Source organism: Wolffia australiana, chromosome 5 (genome assembly GCF_029677425.1).
Source record: "Wolffia australiana isolate 7733 chromosome 5, ASM2967742v1".
In the NCBI taxonomy this organism is placed as follows: Eukaryota; Viridiplantae; Streptophyta; class Magnoliopsida; order Alismatales; family Araceae; genus Wolffia; species Wolffia australiana.
In genome coordinates, this window is record NC_135839.1 from 3,267,578 (window position 1) to 3,282,320 (window position 14,743).

At 45.5% G+C, this 14,743-nt stretch overlaps 1 pseudogene across 1 annotated transcript; it reads left to right on the plus strand.

The window, feature by feature from the left end:
* Positions 1–4,163: 4,163 nt before the first annotated feature.
* LOC144702960 (auxin efflux carrier component 7-like) lies at positions 4,164–13,084 on the plus strand (annotated as a pseudogene). The gene is made up of 7 exons (XR_013581430.1): positions 4,164–5,589; positions 11,299–11,370; positions 11,424–11,545; positions 11,674–11,759; positions 12,422–12,579; positions 12,645–12,721; positions 12,800–13,084. The product of XR_013581430.1 is annotated as an auxin efflux carrier component 7-like (transcript).
* The last annotated feature ends 1,659 nt before the right edge of the window (positions 13,085–14,743 follow it).

Sequence of the window (14,743 nt, forward strand, 5' to 3'; positions counted from 1 at the left end):
CATCCGTGGAAAGGTACTTCGTTCAATGTTCTTGTTGATGTTGTTCGATTCGTTCAAGTCTTTCGCTGCGAATCATTTTGTTTTGTTCATCCATGTCAAGGCCTCTAGAACCCAACAACTTGTTCGTCAACTCCATGACTTGTGCCTCTAAGCTGGAGGAGAGTTCATCCTTGAGTGTTTTCCATGCGTCAAGAGCAGTGACGCAGTCTTCGATAATTGGGAGAACGTTGTCGCTTATCATCGACATTAATATGGCCATGACGTTCATATCTTTCTTCCATCAGTTGCTTTCTAGATCTGAAAATATAGATTCAGACGAAGGTCTTTCATGAGTTAAGTGCTTACCCAGTCCCTGGGCCATGATGGTAGCTTGCACACAGCGTTGCCACACCAAGAAGTTCGGCCGGTTTAGCTTGATTCCTATATGTGGAATGTGGGTCACTGAGGCTTTCGCCGGCAATCGAGTTCTTCGTCGCCTTTGATGTTGAATGACTACTTCATAGGAGGATATGTCTTCAGCGCTCGTGGGAGCGTGCTCTAATACCATGTTGAAGCTGTTGGAAGCAGAAATGCTAGCAAACTTGTGAGGGTGCTTGAAACGGAAGTGTAGCTTGAAGAAGGAGAAGATAGATACAAAATGATAAGAAAAAGAGTAGTTTTCCTTCCTTGATGAATGTGACATACACTACGCTCTTTATAGCAGTGTATGTGTAGCAGTTTATACATTGAGTTAAACGAATTCAAATGAAGTCCGCCGTTTGTGAGGAGACATTAGTTATCATGGCGGGAGATGGCGGTGGTGCTTGGCGGCAGGTAATGATGCCACCTGTAATGGCTGCTCGTGCGCATGTGATGATGTCTTCGAGTGACAAGAGGGTGACGCTTTGAGAAGCCGAGTGGCGTGTGGACTGATGTCCTCAACAGAACGAACGGTGGTCGTGGATAGTTCCCGAATACAAACCCGCTTTTAAAACGGTCAACAAACCTATATTATCAGAGAGATAGAGAGAGATCGAGGGGGAATGGAGAGGGGACAAGAGGGGAGAGGGGCACAGGAGTACGGAAAGGGAGAGAGAGAGTGCATGGAGAGCGGAGGGAAGGGGGGCACAGATGGGGGAGCAAGATGGGAGGAGGCCATGGGAGAGGGAGAGAAAGGGGGGAGAACGGGAGAGGGGCGGAGAGAGAGAAGGTAGACCGGAGAGGGGGGCGGAGCGAGATAAGGTAGACGGGAGAGGGGGGCGGAGCGAGAGAAGGTAGATGGGAGAGGTTGGCAAAGAGAAAGAGAGGGGAGGGCATGGGAAAGAAGAGGTGGTCGAGAGACGGAGACAAAGAGGGAGAGAGGGGGGGTTACGGGAAGAGGGGTAGAGAAGAGAGAGCGAGAGAAGATTATGGGAGAAGGATGCGAGCAAAAAGAGAGGGAGTGAAGAGGTGGGAACCGGAGCACACTCCTCTCTCTCTGCTATTGTAAACAATCACCATTATTATGATAGAATAATGTTATCACTATACTATAATACAATTTCTCTGGGAATGCCACCTGTTCTGAAACAGGTTGTCTGCTCGCGGACTGTTTTCTCGCAAGTGTGTTCATGTTGGGGATCGTCAAACATCATCCGTCACGTCACATGTCACCATGACGGGCATGTGATGGATGACGTGACTGTGACGGTGACGGTGACGTGTGATGAGCTGTACGTGATGGTGACGTGGCGGTGACGGGATACTCTGGACGCGTGACGTGACCACAGGTCTGTCACGAATGACGATCGTGATGGATTAACATAGTGAAATAAATAATAACATAGTAAAATAAATAATATTATATTTTGACTATGCTTATTAACATAGTAAAAGTAAATATTATTATTTCCATCACCGGTGATGATGACGGTGCCACGGTGGCGGTTACGTGACGCAACGAGGAAGAAGGGACGTGTGACGAGTACGTGATGGAATTTTTCAAAATCCTCGGATGTGTGACGAGACGGTGGCGTGATGAACATTTCATCACGTCACTATTCGTCACGCATCGTCATCGGTCCCGTCACGTCTGAGGCGTCACGTCCCGGACGTGCCGTTCCCTAGTTCATGTTCATTTTTGTTCATGTTCATTTACACGTTAGCGAACGAAACATTTTTTTCCTATCCCTAATTTGCACTGTTTTAATCGATGGAAAACGCTGTATACAGTAGTGAAAATCTTCTTATGACAAGAGGGTCTTTTTTTTGGAAGAAAGTATATTATTTGGGTCCTCTGTTTCATAATGCACAGACAGGGATGGGACTTTTGTCCGCATACTAAAAAATAGTTCAGTCTAGGAGGTTTTTGTTCATGGATGAAATAACTGTCCCATATTGGGCTTTGGATGGGAGACGGGATGGTTCATGCATTCCATGTGAGTAAAGTCGGGGCCTGAGACCTCCATCTTGCCCTCTCACTTGCTGTGCCACGCGTTAAATTCTGAGTGGTTTTGTGGTACGGACCATCTTCGTCTTGGCCCACCATGTCCCGTCCTGGACGGCCGTGCACTACACTCTCTTTACCTCATGTTTTCTGGGTTTAACTCTAGAGCTGTCTTAAACTTGGGGTTAACTATAGACTGATCGGACAGCGGCGAACATTAAAAATTTGAAGAAATCAGCAATGCGTGATATTTTTGATCCGTCATCAGAGATATCCTTTCAAATTTACCCGCTAAGTGCTGCAGGCAATACTCTTAAGTTGACTTTTCGCTTTGATCTGAGATACATTCTGATGTGGGCTTTCTAAGAAACAAGAAAGTTTGTCAACAATGATTGTATTCAGTACTGGGAAATCGGTCTGGTAACTACTACAGAAACCAATGGTCGGTCGACCATTATCTAATATCCTGAATAACCAATAGTCGTTCGACCTCCTAAGAAACCAATGGTCGTTCGACCATTAGGTAACTTCAAGAGAAACCAATGGTCGTTTCACCATATCTTATAGCCACTGTTTTTGTTACTTTATTGCCAATAGATTAGGTAGAAAATGATTAACCGAAGTCATGCTGGAGATGTAGTTTGACCTTTTGATGGGAAAATATGTATAGATACCCTGTGACTTAATAAGGACATATATATATAAAGAGAGAGAAAGATAGTGCTAAAAAAAAAACAAGCGGATGGGGGGAGACCATGAATGATGAAGAGCCAAATAAAGAGGGAGAGCGTGAGTTATATACATTTACATTTGAGAGGGATAGAGAGAGAAAGAGATGGCAAATTGAAACCCATTTACGTTATAGCTTGCTCTCATTATTCTGGATACCACGAGTTCGGCTCAACCTCCCAACACCTATATTTACGGTCGTGTCTTCTCAATTAAGCGGTGGATAGCCACGACGGCGACACTGCAAGCGCAGCCAGGAGACGATTTTATCAGGTGATACTGCTACGGCAAAACGACAACCTTACTCTTCGACACTTTTCATAGCGTGAAAATCAACTCTCGGTTCACGACGACGACAGTAACGTCTAGCCAGGCCCTTGGAATCCTGATCCCCATCCGAGAGAGACAGTGAGAGAAAAAAAGGAGAGAGAGATAGAGAGAGAGAGGGAGATGAAGAGGAGTGCAACCTAGAGAGAAAAACGGAGAAAGAGAGAGAGAGACAGGGCTAGGGTGAGAGGGAGAGGAAGAGCTAGTGAGAATGAGAGAAAGCGTGAGAGAGAGAGAGAGAAAGAGAGAGAGAGAGAGAGAGAGATAATATCGTTGGCTGGTTCCACCTTAGACCAGGTTGGCCTTCTTCGACCATTAACTGTGCCGTCTGCATTTAGAGTCCAGCTATAAACGAGTCGCTTGATTATACTGTTTTTCTGAATGGATTTATTGAAAGTTTATGTCGACAGCTTAAATATCTTCTTCTTCTTTAAGCCTAAAATGTTATCTTGAAGTTGGGTCAACATTCGATTTGCAGAGTGTGTATGTAATATTCTTCAGACAACAGGGTCTTTTTTGAAAAAAAAATTCATTGTGTTATCTGTTTGTCCTAGTTAAGGATATCAACGTTGCACTGCTATGTTTCCAGGATTTAACTCTAGACTTGCCTAGCATTTTGAGTTGAACGGATACAAATGAGAGGGCGGCGAACAGTAAATATAAAGTAATTTACAATACGTGCTAATTCTTTGTTGCCGGCCGGATCATATAAATAGAGAAAACAATCTAAAAGCTTACTCTTAGTTTTAACCTTTGGTACCTTCCGATGTCGGCTGTGTAAAAAAAGGAAAGAAGTTCGGTCAACTATGATTGTATTTAATACCGGCAAATTGCTCAAGTGTCCCGTTGGGTAACCCCTGGCGAAACCAAGGGCTGTTAGTTTGTTATATATTCGTAATGGGACCTCTGACGCTCTGATTCTCACGCGACGTGTACTTTTGGGTTCAATGTATATTAGTGGATGTGGGCAAACACAAAATTTAGAACTAATCAAGCATGGCCACTCATTTTTTGTTCCTTATGAGACATGGGTGGTTTCACCATATCTTATATCCTGATTTGTTTATTACATTATTGCATATTTATGGTGAGACCTCTGAGGGCTTCACTGTCTCCGTCCTTCGTTATTATATATACACATCCATCTCTCTCTCATTCCCTCTCTTCGTCCGCCCTCTTTTCTTTCTCATTTCCCTCTGCGAAACTCTTTTTCTTTCTTATCTCCTCTCCTCTCTCCCGCCCATTCCGTTCCAGATCTTTTTCTATCTTTCCGTCTGTCTCCCCTCCATTCCTTTCCAGATCTTTCTCTCTTTCTCTACCGGTCCCTGCCCTCTCCGTTCCAGCCCATTTCTTCCACTTTATCTCATAGTAGCATCACTGTGCTACATATCTTTCTCTCATTCATCTCTTCCTCCTTTTTGTTTATCCGTATCTTCCTTGCCATCTTACTCTCTATCTCCCTCGCGCGCGCATTCTTCGTGAGATCTCTCTTGCCTTCTCCGGATCTCTTTCCCCCGCATCTATCGCTTTCATTTTCTTTTCTAACCATCCTCTCTCTTTCTCTTTCTCGTACTCAGTATTTTTGGCGCCTACCGATATTCCAGGAGGCGAAGCGGGTCTCACCGGCCCTATAAGTCGACTCAACCCACTTCAAAGGTGTCCCTCACAGACGAACAGTCGAATAACAACACCCCTTTCACCTGCTTCCCTCGTACCTCCATGATCACCGGGGCGGAGTTCTACACCGTAATGGAGGCAATAATGCCGCTGTACGTGGCCATGATCTTGGCCAACGGCTCTGTCCGATGGTGGGCTATCTTCTAGCCGGAGCAGTGCGCCGGTATAAACCGCTTCGTCGCCATCTTCGCTGTGCCTTTGCTTTCCTTCCACTGCATCGCCTCCAACGACCCATACTAGATGAAGCTTCACTTCATCGTCGCCGATTCGCTCCAAAAGATCATCATTCTCTTCGCGGCGGTGTTCTCGATTTGGCAATCTCCGCCTTCTCCCTCGGCACCCTCCCCAACACGCTCGTCGTAAGAATCCCCTTGCTTACAGCGATGTACGGGGATTCTTCCGCCAGCCTCATGGTTCAGATTGTTGTTCTACAGTGTGTTGTGTGGTACACGGTATAGGTGATGGAGGCTTGGAACTAGTTGAAGAAGAACTTTCACTACACAGAGAAAAATACAGGAGATGAAATACAAAGCTCTCCACAACGCACTTGCTCTTGCTCCTTATCATGCACACACTGGCTTGTGCTATCACTTAGCTCAAAGGAGGGGCTACTATGGTGCTTATATAGGCACCAATGGATGCTTCTTGAAAATCATTGAGATCTCTAGAAAGATCCTCCGAGAGAGACACAGAGAGAGAGAGATATTTCCAGATACTTCCATGTTGCTTCTGGAAGGTCTGTGTTTTTTGGATATTTCCAGATTTTTTCAGAAGTATACAGCGTCAATGCTTGATACCTTCGGTCTCCCTCCCAAGCATGATGCCATCTGCTATCCTCTGTATACCCAATCGTTGACAGAGTTCTTTTAATTTTTGTCTTCCTAACACCTTCGTAAGTATGTCTGCAAGCTGCATCTCCGAGCTGACATGCTCTACCTCCATCTTTCTTTCTTCGAGGCAATATCTTATGAAGTTGTACTTAGTTTCGATGTGCTTCAATCTGCTATGAAATACCGGGTTCCTTGACAGAGCAATGGCTGAATTGTTGTCCACCAAAAGTGTCATTGATATCGGCTCCACTTGCATTATCTCACCGATCAGTCTGGCCAACCATAATCCTTGACAAGCTGCCGTGCTCGCTGCTATGTATTCAGCCTCGCATGATGAAAGAGAAACTATCTTCTGCTTTTGAGTAGACCAGCATACGATGTTGGATCCCAAGAAAAAAACATCCCACTTGTGCTCTTCCTATCATCTGGGTCTCCTGCATAGTTTCTTTCAATATAACCGATAAGCTCCATTCCTTGTGTTCCTCTCTTGTAGACTAGACCAAGGTCCAATGTGCCCTTCACATATCTCAAAATTATTTTAGCTGGGGCCATATATTCAGTAGTTGGATTCTCTATATATTGCTGAGAAAGCCAACTGCGACCATAAGATCTGGTCTAGTGTGAGTTAAGTACCTCAAGCTCCCCATTAATTTTCGATAACTTTTAGGATTCATTGATGACCCTTTTCCTTCACCAAACTTACATCAAACCTCTAGAGGCGTTTGTGCTGTATTGCACTCAAACATCCCATTTTCTTATAATATCTTAAATGCATAGTTCTTTTGGCTCAACTTGATTTGACTGGGCTCTTGTACGACTTTGATTCCGAGGTATGACGTGAGTAGACCAAGGTCGCTCATCTCAAACTTGCCCTTCATCTTGGTCTTGAACTTTTCGATAAGCGGGTACTCTGACCCTATGATGATTAGGTCATCAACGTATATTCCAATTATCAAGTGTGAGGTACCTGATCCTTTGAAGTAGACTGCATGCTCTTGAGTACTTCTATGAAAACCGAGCAATCTCAAATACTTGTCTAATTTAGTGTGCCAGGCCCTGGGTGCTTGCTTCAGTCCATAAAGAGCGTTCCTTAGTCTCATAACCATGTGCTCGCTTCCCTTCTTCACATATCCCTCGGGTTGACTCACGTATACCTCTTCTTCCAGGTCGCCATTTAGAAATGCAGTTTTGACATCCATACGGTGAACTTGCCATCCTCCTTGCACTGCTAGGGCCAATAATACCCGTATAGTCTCCATTCTGGCTACTGGAGCAAATACCTACTCATAGTCAATGCCATACTTTTGCATGTAGCCCTTTGTCACAAGTCTAGCTTTATGCCTTCCTATATCACCTCCAGCATTCTTCTTCACTTTATAAACCCATTTGAGGCCTATGGGCTTGCATCAAGGTGGAGGAGTTACCATTTCCCAAGACCCATTTTTCTCTATTGCATCTAGCTCCTCTTCCATTGCATTTACCCAAACAGGTTCCTTTGATGCATCTTGATATGAACTTCGTTCTTCTCGATTCAAGTAACACATTTCTGGGGCTAGACTTATTTCTTCTGTCCCTTAGTAAACTCGATCAAGACTAACAAATCTTCTAGGGATGCTCTCTTCAGTAGCTGAGTGATCTTCCTCCCTGCCTACTGCTTCTTCCTCTCGAGCATCTCCATAATCCGAATGATCGTTAGGTAGAGGGACTTGATCTACCTGATTCCCATCGTCACTTGTGAAGATTAAGGAACTTGGAGAGCAAAATGTACCTTCATGTTGTGTATTTTGACTGCTCCAATTCCATTGCCCATTTTCTTCGAAGATCACGTCTCGACTAACATGCACCCAACCTGACCGTGGGTCATAACATTTATAGCCCTTCGTGCCAACTTCATACGCAATAAACACCATTGGCTTGCTTTTGTCTTGTAGCTTCTGTAATCTTTCTCCCAAGGTCTTCACGTGCACCAAAGATCCAAAGATTCTTAAGCGCTCCACATTTGGCTTTACTCCTGTCCATGCCTCATATGGTGTGGCTCCATCCAAGCTTCGAGCAGGAGCTCGGTTCAAAATATACACACTTGTATTAACAGCTTCTCCCCAAAGCTCCTGTGGAAGATTCTTATATTTTAACATACTCCTTACCATATCCATGATAGTCCTATTGCTCCTCTCAACCACCCCATTTTGTTGAGGAGAGTAAGGTGCTAAGAACTGTAGCTGGATTCCATGCTCAGTGCAGAATTTCAAAAAAACTGATGACGTGAACTCTCCTCCTTGGTCAGTTCTCAAGCATCCTACTTTTACTCCCTTCTCTGCTTCAGCCAAATTCTTGAACTTGACAAAAGAGCGGAGGGCTTCACTCTTTTGTTTTAACATCGCCACCACATGCGTCTAGAGAAATCGTCAACTAGTAGCAAGAAATACTTACTCCCTCCGAATGTGGCTGGGAAATAGGTCCACATGTCTCCATGGATCATCTCCAGGGGTCTACTTGCTCTATATGAGGCAACAGATGGGAATAGACTTCTATGTTGCTTACTTGCAACACAATCCCAACAGAATTCCTTAGGGTCCTCTATTTGAGGAACTCTCTTTATCATATGCTTCAAGGATAACATTTTTAAAGATTGAAAGTTTAAGTGTCCATACCTCATGTGCATTGACCAACTTGACTCTCAAGTATCTTCCATAGTGAGGCAATTCAACACTGGGTTCAACTCAATAGATATAACCTGCTAGCACTTGCCTTCACCTTTAGCAAGAGTTTCCCTTGTTTATCGTGTATGGTTACGAACCCACCTTCCCTCAGTATTTGACAGTGTTGCTCGTCAAATTGAACCAAAATCAGAATATTAGATTCAAACTTGGGAGCATAGAGGACGTTGTCTATCCTCCATTGGCCTCCATCTTGACAATGTTGTAGGATCCACCCTCGGCCGCCTATCTTTGTAGTAGATCCATCCCCAAATCTTATGGTTTCATGCGAGACTTCATTCAGCTCTTGAAATAAATTTCGATCACCTGTCATATGATTGCTAGCACCATTATCTAGGTACCACATACCTTCATTTTGTCTTTTCTTAGTGACCCCTTGGAGTAGAAGCTCTCCGGGAACCTCCGTAGTGACGATAAGCAGAGTAGGTTGTTGCTTCTCCTCAACTTCTGCTACTTGGACATTCTCCTCCTTTCATTTGTAGCACTCATAGGCAAAGTGTCCAAGTTTCCCACCATCATAACATTTTACCTTTGACTTGACTCAAGGTTTTCCTTCAAAGGCATTTTCACTTGATCTTTCTTCATCTCTTCCTCTTCCTCTTCCTCTTCCTCCTCTTCCTCCTCTTCCTCCTCTTCCTCCTCTTCGGCCACGTCCACGACCTCTTCTAGTGTATCCTTCGCCATAATTTTCCTTACTCTTCTTGAAAGATTTTGATAGTGGAGGTTGCTCCTCCTTTCGAGCTTGCCGATCACCGAGTTTATCCTCATGGATCTTCAATGAACCAACCAACTCTTCAAGTGTCATTGAGTCCATGTCTCCAAATTGCTCAATGGCTAAAGTAATGGCATCAAACTTGGCAGGTGCTGAGCAAAGAAACTTGGCGACCAAATCACTCTCTTCAACGGTCTCCCTCAGACTTCTTAGTTGTGTAGTGAGTTTTCAAAGCTTTCCAGAAAAATCCACTATTGGCTCTTCTTCTCCCATGACCATGGGCTCAGACTCACGTCTAAGAGCTTGAACTCTTGCCTTGATCACTCGAGAGGCTGCCACATGCCTTGTCTTCAAGAACTCCCACGTTTGCTTGGTAGTCTTCAAAATATCCAGCTGTGCCAGGATGTCTTCGGACAATGCTCCAAAGATTACGGACAAGGCCTGACAATCCTTCTTCCTTGACACAGTATCGGACTCAACCATCTCCCGTAAAGCATGCGCTTCAAGATGCACTTGCATCCTCATAGCCCACACCAGGCAGTTTGTCTTACAGACGACTCGAAGTGACTGGATCACCCAGCCCCTTGCTTGATCCAGAACCGGCAACAACAAACTCCCTATCACTCGAGGAAGGTCCACAAGCTTGCGATGGCATCTCTCCCTTCTTTGGCATGGTAGCAACTCCCTTGGATCAGACTCGCTCTAATGCCAAATGTAGGTAATTAAAGCTTGGAACTAGTTGAACAAGAACTCTCACTACACAGAGAAAAATACAGGAGATGAAGGACAAAGCTCTCCACAACTCACTCGAGACCTTCACTCATTCTTTGATCTTGCTCCTTATCACGCACACAATGGCTTGTGACATCACTTCGTTAAAATGAGGGGCTTCGATGGTGCTTATATAGGCACCAATGGATGCTTCTACAAAAACATTGAGATCTCTAGAAAGATCCTCCGAGAGAGACAGAGAGAGCGAGAGAGATTTCCAGATACTTCCATGTTGCTTCTGGAAGGTTTGTGTTTTTTGGATATTTCCAGTTTTTTCCAGAAGTATCCAAGGTCAATGCTTGATACCTTCACACGGTTCTCCTCTTCCTCTACGAGTACAGGACCGCCCAGGCTCTACTTTTGGTCTGATACCCCGGCGCTGAAGACCCTTTCAAGTCATCTGGCAGCTACATAACAATGATTGTGCCAGGAGACGAGAGCTCCATCGCCAGCTCTCCGCAGACCTTGAGAGAGCTTCCCACGTTTGCGCGGAACACAGACGAATTGTCAGTGCCACATGAAGCCGCGACGGAGATACGTTTGACAGTCTCGCATCCTAGAGGTGCCTATTTTGCCGTTTTTCCTTTTCATCCGCTCGTCTTGCACAGTTACATCAGTAGTCGCCGATCACGTTTACAAGTGTTTTCAATCCTCGCAGCTGTAGAAATCTCTCTGCTGGTACCTTGATCTCCTTGCTTCAAGAAGATGATCTCCTCTCAAGAACAGTTTCAAGAAGAAGGAAGAATCAAGATATTAACAAGAGAAAAATCGTTCTGTATTTAGCACTAAGAGTTCTGTCCTATTTATAGTAAAGGACAGTTAGTTACACGTGGGGGGGAGAGAAACTGAAAAAAACAGAATAACAGACTTTTCTTCTGGAATCTTCAGCCATGTCATCGATCTAAGTCATCGCTTGTGAACTGAATGATTTTTATGTGTTCCGTCCAGCCCCGTTTTCGTTCAGGTTGTTGGACATAGACGATGACGGAGTTTGGGGTAAAGGTAAATAAAAGAGCGGAGATTGAACGGGTAACGGGTTGTTCCTCTAAGACAAGGCCCAGACAGGTGGTGGGTTTGGCCCCATCATGTTCCCGTCGTCATCTGCCCATGATCCTGACTCGTTATTATCAGGTAATGGCTGAAACGCTTGTCGCTCTTTTTTTTTACTCTTGCCAAACCATTTGCCAGAAGCGGCGAAAGGAGGTGAGGAAAGATCTAGCTCGCTTGCAATGGAGGATGCAGCGGGGAACGTGTAGCACCTGCCAACAGCGCGGATGATGACGAAGACAATACTTATCACGATGTTGAGGAAACTCCTTCGAAACCCAAACACATACTGCAGCGTAGCAGGCTTGGCATGGTCTCTCGTCTCATTCAGGTAAGTTCACAGGTCAATACACTACCGAGAAAAAATCTACGAGGAGAATAAACACTCTTGCTCTGGGTTCAATCTTTTTGGTCATTCTGTTAGGATTGAGATTCCTCACCGGTTCATTTGATTTGCAGATGGCATATTGGGATGCCCAGAGTAGTGCAGAAGTCCATCTCGATTCTCTCCGATGCTGGGCTGGGAATGGCCATGTTTAGCCTGGGTGCGTTTAAGCTTCTTCTTTCATTATTTTATCCGTTTTTTCCACTTCTTGCCAGCCATTCCAAGTCCTGTGACTACCACTGTGCTCGAAGTTATCGCTGAAAACAAGGACTATTGTTCTCTTTTGATCTCCAACAACTCCAGGGGTGACTCTGGTACTGTGTTAGGATTTAAGCGCGCACTATAACCAGGGTGCTACTTCTTTTCTGAGCTCCAACAAATATCTTACCTATCTCTGACTCCTCACTAAGATTCGAGAGCTTTGAAACCTATAGCTGATTGCCAAGGGACTAGTTTTGTTCTCTTGTATAAAAAACCTGCCACGTAGCTCCAATTTCACTATGATATAAGCTTGTAAGGCCTACAACTGAGAGCAGTGAGTTTACTTCTTTTGTCATATAAATAACCCTCTAAACCTAAGTCTGGTACTTCATTTAGATTCACGCGCTGACTATTGTGCGAAAACTGATAACTCATATCTAGACCATTTCTTATATTGTCGTGTCCACCAAACCTGAAACCAAGATCTGACACTCTCGTAAGATTCAGGTGCCTACTGATGCAAGATAGACTATAGCTGAAAGCAAGGGACCTTAGTTTGCTTCTTGACTCAGCCTGAACATTTTATCCTGACAGTAACAGTTTCAGTTATGTGATCCCCAGGATTGTGCATTGCGCTCCAGCCTAAGATAATAGCCTGTGGGAGATCCACCGCAATCTTCTCCATGGCGATGAGGTTTTTCACCGGGCCGGCGGTCATGGCGGCGGTGTGCTTCGCTTTTGGCCTAAGAGGGACCGTTCTCCGCGTCGCAATCGTGCAGGTAATGATAAACAAGTTTAGAATTCTTTTGCTCAGTCCGAATTCTTACTCTGGTGCCATCGTTAGGCGGCGTTGCCGCAAGGAATCGTGACCTTCGTCTTCGCCAAGGATTACGACGTCCTTCCCACGGTATTCAGTACTGGGTAAGACCGAAGAAGAATCCAAAAACTAGAAGATCTGAAAGCAGATAAAGCGTACTGTAACTGGCAATTTTTACGCAGGGTAATCTTCGGAATGCTGATTGCACTGCCCGTTACTCTCGTATATTACATTTGCCTGGGCGTTTGACATTTTGGTACTTGAGGGTAGAACCAAGTGTAAGTCAGCATTAGTCAGTAGTCCGTCGTTCGAAAGGAATTTACTACGTTTTTAGTTTTTCTGGTGTCGGAAAAAGTGTAGAAGACAAGGGGACTTTCTGTTAGGAGATTTTCTTGCACCATCATGTCGGACTGTGTATGAGTCCTGGTCTGAAACATGTAATACTGTTCGGCTTTTCAAATTATAAACAAGAGTTCATATCGCCGTTGGGGGTGATACTCCTAGTTAACAGCTGCCGATTGGCAATAAAGATCACCATGAATAGACCAGTTTACATATGTGCGAAAATGTAATCATTCGTCAACGTGTCTGAAATAAAAGGAATATCGAATTTCATCGAGAATGGGTTTTGTACCGTATGGGTAAGAACAGGGGTCGTTGATATATAAGGAAAAGAGGGACAGTGAGAATGAGAAAGATATAGAGAAACAGAGATACGGATATATGGAGAGAGCGGGACATAGAGATAGACAGAGACGCAAAGAGACAGAGAGAGGCAAACATATATTTATAGGGGGAGAAAGATATATAGGGGCACAGTGACATATAGATTGACAGGCAGAAACGGAAACCGACCGAGAGAAAGAGAGCTAGATAGAGATACATAGAAGAAGAGACATAAGAGTGACAGAGAGCGAACGGAAGAGAGAGAGATAGTGAGAGAGAGAGAGAGAAGTATACAGGAAGAGCCAGCGTTAGGGACAGAGAGGACAGAGAGATACATGGATAGAGAGTGATCTGTTAGAGTGTATAGGTTTCGGATTTCATTTGTATCAGCGTCATGAAAGGTGCCCAGTAACGTAGCGACCACGTCCACTCTCATCCTCTGGCCATGATGGTTCCATATGGATTTCGGGGTTATTTTGTAGATGCAAATGAGTTCTCTCGTTTGATTTATGTTATTGAAAGAGACAGGGGTACGGAAAGTATTATTTTTAGGGGGAATACAACCAAACGTCATGAACTCATGTTTTTGTCAGCCCAGCGGCACAAACTTTTGGTCTTGTTCAAAAAATAGCACGGGCCAATAAGAAGACGCCAAGTGGCGCTTCTTATTTTGTTGCCAGCGGTGGTCAACTGCTGACGTGTTAGCCACCGTGGCAGCCAGGTGGACTCCACGGTGGCATCCACGTCAGCAGCCGCCGCCAACGCCGCCCGTCACCGTTCGCCGACGCCGCGGACCTCCGGCCGCCGCCGACGCCGCCTGTCTCCAGCCGCCGCCGATGCCGCCCGTCTACGTCCGCCGACACCGTCCGTCTCCGGCCGCCGCCGACGCCCCCCGTCTCTCTCTCTCTCTCTATCTCTATCTATCCATCTGTTTCTATCTCTCTCTCTCTCTATCTCTATCTATCCTTCTCCTTCTCCTCCTCCTCCTTTTCCTCCTCTTCCTCCTCCTCCTTCTCCTTCTCCTTCTCCTTCTTCTCCTTCTTCTTCTTCTTCTTCTCCTCCTCCTCCTCCTCCTCTTCGCCCTTCTTCTCTGCGGTTTGACATTTGTCGGCGGGCGAAAAATCAAACGTGATGAAAGATGATTTGGCGTTGAGGAAGGAGTGAAAATCGATATTCCAGAGAGAGAACGACGTTGCAGCGTTGCGAGGAGAGAAAAATGGCGAAAACGGCGCGAAGAGAGAGAGAGAGATAGAAACAGATGGATAGATAGAGATAGAGAGAGAGAGAGAGACGGGGGGCGTCGGCGGCGGCTGGAGGTCGGCGTCTGCGGTGGCCGGAGACGGGCGGCGTCGGCGGACGGAGACGGGCGGCGTCGGCGGTGTCGGCGGTGGCCAGAGACGAGCGGCATCGGCAGACGGAGACGGGCGGCGTTGGCGGCGGCCGGAGGTCCGCGGCGTCGG